The sequence below is a fragment of the Triturus cristatus genome, chromosome 10, assembly GCF_964204655.1.
Source record: "Triturus cristatus chromosome 10, aTriCri1.1, whole genome shotgun sequence".
Taxonomy (NCBI): domain Eukaryota; kingdom Metazoa; phylum Chordata; class Amphibia; order Caudata; family Salamandridae; genus Triturus; species Triturus cristatus.
The window spans coordinates 330,474,018-330,481,422 of record NC_140593.1 but is presented as its reverse complement, the minus strand read 5'-3'; positions in this window follow the sequence as shown (position 1 = coordinate 330,481,422).

Genomic DNA, 7,405 nt, shown 5'->3' with positions numbered 1-7,405 from the left:
TTTAGAGATCCGACAAGGAAACAGAGAGTTAGTTGCATACTTGGCCCAATTCAACAAGTTGGTGTTAGAAACGGAATGGCCAGAGAACAAACGAGCCGCAGTATTTTATCGGGGGCTAAAGGATGAGTTAAAGGATGCCTTAGCACAAGTTCCCAATCGTCCCACAGACATCTCTGCTTTGGTGGATCTAGTGTTGGAGATCGATTTTCGCCAGAGCGAGAGAAGAGGCGAGAAGAAACGAGATTATCGACCCAGTGTACCGCGTTTTGATAGAGCCAGATATGAACCTCACAAGGAGCTAGATACCAATCGCGGAACCGAGCCTATGCAAATAGGAACTATCCGTGGACCTCTTACAAAGGAGGAGAAGGAGAAGAGGCGGAATAATAAGTTGTGTCTCTATTGTGGAGGAAGTGGGCATTTTGTTCGAGATTGCCCCAAGAAGCCCAAGACGCAGTCGGCGGAAAACGCCACGCGCCACCAGTAGCTGGAGTTGGACTGGTGGTTGCAGAAACAAAGTCAGCTCCAATGAATCATGCTTTGGCAAATACGTTACAAGCAGACACTCCTCATTTGGTGATATCTGTCACTCTGAGCTATCGAGAACAAAAGAGAAATCAAATAGCTGTGATGATAGACTCGGGAGCGACAGGTAATTTCTGCGATTTACAATTCGCAAGGAGAATTGGATTACTAGCAATCCGAAAGGAGAAGAGTGAGCCCGTCAGAGCAGTGGACGGTACTAATCTGTCATCAGGCCCCATTGTGAGTCACACAGAGCCAGTGCATCTAGAAACCACAGAAGGTCATCATGAAATATTACAATTCAATCTAATAGACGCTCCGCAATTTCAATTGATCTTAGGGTTACCATGGCTCACGGAGCATAACCCCACCATAGATTGGGCCGCAAGAACAATGACCTTGAACTCGGATTACTGCAAGGAAAATTGTTTCAAAGACTGCAAAATTGAAATAAAAGAATCACCTGCTTATCATTTAAGTGTAAACGAAAATTCAGTTTGTTTGATAGACACGGTAACCTTGCCAAAGAAATATGGAGAATATCAGGATGTCTTTAATGAAGCTGAAGCAAAGAAATTACCTCCTCACAGGGAGTATGATTGTAAAATAGACTTGGAACCAGGAGTGAACTTACCCTGCAGTAGAATCTATGCTTTGACCGAACAAGAGGATAAACATTTAAAGAAGTATCTGGCGGAATACTTAGAGAATGGGTTCATCCGACCTTCGCAGTCTCCAGTATCCTCCCCTTTGTTTTTCATTCCAAAGAAAAATGGAGAATTACGCACGTGCATAGACTACAGGGCAATAAATCGAATAACAATCAAGAATCGTTACCCTTTACCTCTGATTTCCACTCTTCTGGACCAGGTGAAAGAAGCTAAAATCTATACCAAGCTTGATCTGCGAGGGGCTTATCACCTGGTTCGAATCAGAGAAGGCGATGAGTGGAAGACGGCGTTTAGAACGAAGCAAGGTCTATTCGAATACCAGGTGATGCCATATGGGCTATGCAACGCGCCAGCTGCATTTCAACATTTTATCAATGATGTATTGAAGGATTGCATAGACCAAATAGCAATTGTGTATATTGACGACATATTGATTTACTCGACAGAAGTAGAGACACATGAAGAACATGTCAAGAAGGTACTACAAAGACTTCGTGAGAATGGGTTATTTGTCAAATTGGACAAATGTGCATTTGATGTAACCACAGTCGAGTTCTTGGGATTTGTACTTGCTCCAGGAGGAATCACCATGGATGAACATAAGATAAAGGCTGTGACTGAGTGGAAATCCCCTACCTCAGTTAAAGAAATCCAAAGTTTCATAGGATTTGCCAACTTCTATAGAAGGTTTATTCAGTCTTTCTCAAAAAAGTTAATCCCAATCACACGTTTATTGAAGAAAGGAGTTCCTTTCCAGTGGGATGCGGAAGCAGAGGCAGCATTTGAGCAATTAAAGAAGGATTTCACCACAGCGCCTATTTTGTTGCATCCAGATCCTGCAGAACCATTCTTTGTTGAAACGGATGCGTCAAATCTGGCCTTGGGAGGAGTGTTATCGCAGAGACACAAAACTACAGGTCAGCTCCATCCAGTGGCCTTCCGCTCTCGAAAATTAACACCTCCAGAAATTAATTATACAATCACTGAAAAAGAATTACTGGCCATAAAGGATGCTTTCAAGGAGTGGAGGCATTATTTGATGGGAGCTCGACATGTAGTAACAGTGTATACTGATCATCGAAATTTGAAGTTCCTAAAATCAGCCCGAACTTTAACTCCCAGACAGCTACGCTGGTCCTTGTATTTCTCTGAATATGATTTTGTAATCACCTTTCGACCTGGAGCCCAGAATGGAAAAGCGGATGCCCTATCTAGATTAGAGACGGAAGGAGTCACGGAAAAGGTTCTGGATCAGGCAATAATTCCAGCGGAAAAGGTGATCAATGCCGTCTTGCAAGAAACCGTAGAAAATCAAGAGAAAGAAGATCCTTTGAGTTGCGAAGAGATGAGGAGTTGGTTAAAAGAAGATTCCAAAAGAGAAATTCGAAAAGGACTACCCTATCACCATGGAGCATTATACTTGCCCACTCCAGAGATGCAGTTAAAGGCTTTAAAAGAATGTCATGATAGCATCTTATCAGGACACAAGGGAATTAACAAGACTAAAGAATTGGTACGCAGACGATTCTGGTGGCCAAACATGATCAAGGATATACATCAGTATGTGGCGACTTGTGAGACTTGTGCAAGAGGAAAATCAGAAAGGAAACGTCCACAAGGCCTGTTACAGCCCTTGCCCACCCCTCCGTTTCCCTGGCACACTGTGACCTTAGATCTCATAGTAGATTTACCCTCTAGTCATGGTTATGATTCCATTCTAGTGTGTGTGGACGCCTTTACAAAGATGGCGCATTTTGTGCCCTTGAAGGGGGTACCTTCTGCCCAGGAGTTAGCAGATGCTTTCAGTCAGCATGTAGTTCGTGCACATGGTATACCTAAGGTTTTGGTGTCAGATAGGGGCTCTCAGTTTCTGTCACATTTTTGGAAGGCATTCACCAAGCGTTTAAACATAGAGAATCGATACTCCACTAGCTTCCACCCAGAGTCAGATGGGCAAACAGAACGCACAAATCAGGAACTGGAGCAATATCTGAGATTGTGTCTTTTAGAACAGGAGGGAGATTGGCCTGATTATTTATGGGCAGCAGAATTTGCACATAATAACACTACAAATGCATCAACTGGATACACTCCATTCTTTCTGAATACAGGTAGACATCCACAACATTCCTTAAACTTCCAAGAAGTGGGTGTTCCAGCAGTATCCAATTGGGTAGAACAACTGACACAAGCCCATAGTAGAGCTATCAAGAATCTGACAGTAGCGAAGGCAAAATATAAACACTACGCAGACAAAAGGAGAAGAAAAGAACCAGAATTGTTGGTAGGAGACAAGGTTTGGTTAAGTACAAAAAATATTAGATTAAAAGGGGTTAGGAAGTTCCAACCACGATACATTGGACCTTATCCAATTGCAAAAAAGCTTAGCACCTTAAATTATCAGCTAAAATTACCTAAGAGGTTGCGGATACACCCAGTTTTTCATGTTTCTTTATTAAAGAAGGCAGAACCAGAAGTTAGATTGAGTAAGACCCCAAAGCCAATTCAGACTGAGAAAGGAAGCGAGTTTGAAGTTCAACAAATTTTAGATTCCAAACTACAGAATGGAAAGTTGTATTACTTATTAGATTGGAAGGGTTACGGTCCGGAGGAAAGATCCTGGGAGCCAGAGTCTGAAGTGAATGCTCCACGACTAGTAGCAGAATTCCACAGAAGATTTCCAAGCAAGGTCCGGAAGGAAGGAAGATCTTTGAGGGAGGGTACTGTCAGGTCCCCAACCAAGAGGTCACATGTCAAGAAAGGAATGATGGTGGCTGTGTTGTCAAGACTGTGCAAACAGCATTTGGTGCGAGGTCGAATGCAACATGGCGGCAGAGCGTTCCATAATCCGAAACGGGTTAGCGCTCTAGTTGATCGGGCAGAATTGCGTGATACCGGTGAGGTGCGCGGAGAGCTGCGCACTTCACCTGAACCGTGAGAGGAGTAGGAGGTACCTTCAACGCGTCGCGTTTAGTCAGGGAAAAGAAGATACGCGTCGCGAGAATTCTGAGGAGAATTAGAGATTGGAAGCAGCCGACAACCCCAAGTAAGACTGTTCCATATTTTCTACCACAGAAAACGTTCCGAACTTCGCAGCAGCGGAAGTTTAACTGAAGCACCGGTTCATGTGAATGAAATTACAGCGTTCAAAAGACAACACAAGTTCTGACGTAGCATAGTTTTTTGGGTTCGAGTTGAGTTAGCTCAAGTCAAAGAATATAACAGGTTTTCAGGTACACTGAGTAGTTCCGAGTGAGTTCCGATTCCTGTCAATAAGAAAACATAGGGAGTGGATACTCTTGAGGGCAGAATACAAATGACACAGAAAAGTAAGAACAAAACTACAGAGAAGCAACAGTAGTTAGAACAACCAATAAGAGGTGAAGAAGAATAAGAAAATAAACCAAGGCTTCCGTTCTCTGTCCAGTAAGTGAGTTTAGAGAAAAAGGGGCTAGAGAGAGATCAGGAAGGGAGAAGGAAATATAATAACACCAGATTTTTATCTTACAGCGAAAAAACATAAGAACAGAAGAACGAGTAGCATAGAAGAGAAGCAAAGGCACACAGCAATCAGGGTGGGTACAATAGAGAATAAGGAAAGACACAGGAAGGAAGAAAAGGGAAGTAGAAAGTGATTTACATGTAATTGTTTATTACAGCTCACGAACAACAGCAAGAGCCTGAGAAAAGATAGACTACATAAGAAGAAGCAGAAAGGAAGACCACCAGTGTGTGCATTCTCTTCTCTGTCCAATTCCCCTTTCCCCCTTGGGGCTCTTCTGGCTACGCATTTAGAAATTGTGGAGGCCGGGGAGTTCAGAGGAGGAATTGGGAGCTTGCGTCATCCTGCTCCTGTGTCAACCACCAGCGAGAGAAGAGCTGGTTCTGACACAAGGACACAATCTGCCTGTGCAAAATCAACCTCAACTCTCTCTTGATTGATCTGATCTTCTCATTGGGCAAGAGGAGTTGACAAGTAAGGGAGTCTACAAGAAAGCCCAGGAACTCAACAGACTGAGACGGAATCAACACCGATTTCTGAGGGTTGACCAAGAAGCCCAGATTCTGCAACAGATCTACCGTCCAAGCAAGATGTTCCATGACTAGAAGAGGACTCCGACCCATGATGAGAATATCGTCCAAATAAATGATGAGGCGAACCCCCCCGGGCACGAAGAAGCTCGACTACAGGCCTCAGAAGTTTCGTGAAGCACCAGGGTGCTGACGAGAGACCGAAAGGAAGGACTTTGTACTCGTACCAAATTCCCTGCCATTGGAATTGAAGAAAACGACGATGAGGTCCATAAATGGGCACTGACAGATAGGCATCTTTTAGATCCAATCGGACCATCCAGTCCCCTTCCTGAAGAAGATCGCGGAGAAGATTAATTCCCTCCATCTTGAAGTGACGATATACAACCCATCCATTGAAATCCTTGAGATTTAAAACAAGCCTGGATCCACACCCTTCTTGTGAACGAGGAAAACATTGCTGACGAAACCCTGATGATGGCGAGCCGTACGCTCTATGGCTCCTTTTTGAAGAAGAGATTCGATTTCGCTGGAAATTAAATTTTGATCTTGAAGGGAAAAAATCATTGGGCGAGGAGGGAGAGACTGAGAGGGGGAATGAAAAAACTCTATCTTGTAACCCTGTACTGATTCCAGGAGCCACGCATCCTGCGAGATTTTTTGCCAATTGTGGAGAAAAAATTGGATTCTGCCCCCCAATTGAACTTCGGAAAAAGGAAGTAGGCTCACCTGAGGTGGAAGCATCACGTTGACCTCCCTGGTTGCCTCCATAACGACCTTTTCAGTTGTTGTTGCGGGAACCATGCGTTGATAGAAGGAGGATGAGGATGAGTCTTGAAATTTGCCACGGGTGGTATTATATCCCTGCTGGGCGCCTTGTTGATAACCGCGGCCGAACGACCGCCCCCGATGTCGTCCGGCCCGGCCAAAAACCAGGCAAAAAGCCCGCTTTATTGAACCCTGTGCCTTATCAAGGCTGCTGAATGTAGCGACAAACTTAGTTAGTTCTTTTAAAAATGGCTGTACAAAAAGGAGGCCTTGTGCCAAAGGACCAGCCTCAGAGGTTGACAATTCCGCTAACTTGGGGTCCAGTTTCAACAGAATAGAGCGGCGGCGCTCACAGGACATGGCACGATTTGCATTGCCTAACTGACAGATGGCTCGTTGAGCCCAGCCTATCAGGTCGTCAGGGTCAATAATTTGGCCTGAAGCTTTAGACTTGAATCCTAAACCTAAAATTTTGGTAAGGGGACCAGTCAAATCGAGCAATTTATCTTGGCAGGAACGCCATGCCCGGTCGAGTCCCTTTTTGGGATCTTTGGTATATTTTTTCAAATAGGTGAGCATAGAGGGATCCACTTCTGGAGTGTGCGCGACCTTGTCTGCCAAATCAGGTCTGGGGCATTCGGAACGTAAGCGTGCACGGACATCCTGTGGAAAAGCTTGACGCAGGTGGGACTGCACATACTCAGCAACCTCCGTAGAGGGGAGCCAAGACGAGGAGTTTGGATGGACAATTGCAGTGGGCTCAAAGGTAAGTAACTGTGGAGGGGTGGGAGCATCGACAAAACGTTCTTTGCGTTTCTTCTTCGCTGGGGGAGGAGAAGCCTCCGGCTCAGAGGGCACATCAGAGGAGGAATTTCCATCATCTCTGAGGGACGAACTAGAAGAAGCGTCCTTAGAAGAACAACCATAAGAGTGGTCAGTGGAAAGGTTTTTAGCCAATTTGGCAAAATCCGAAGAGTGCGGATTCTGAGAACTTTTGCCAGCAGAAGAACGTGACGTAGACCCAGGAAGCCAACCCTGTTGTAGGGCATAATTACACAAATGGCGCTTTAAAGGCTCAATAGCCTTGACCATGGCTTTATTGACAGAGTGCTGGACTCCTGCATCAAGAGCCTCTACGAGCTCATGCTCCAATGACCCTGAAGGGTCCTCTTCATAATAATCCTCTTCATAATAATAGTCAGACATTATGTCACTGGAGTAGTGACAGATAAACCCACCAGAGGATAAGCACGGAGCAAAATAACCACTGTCTGCGCAAAAAGTGGAGACCCTGATGGAACGAGGAGCAGACTGTGATGAAATAAGGGGGAGTGGTAAACCTCAAGCAAGCCACAGCAGTACAAATATGTATGAAAACACTTTGTACTTTAACTGTTGGAATGTGGAGG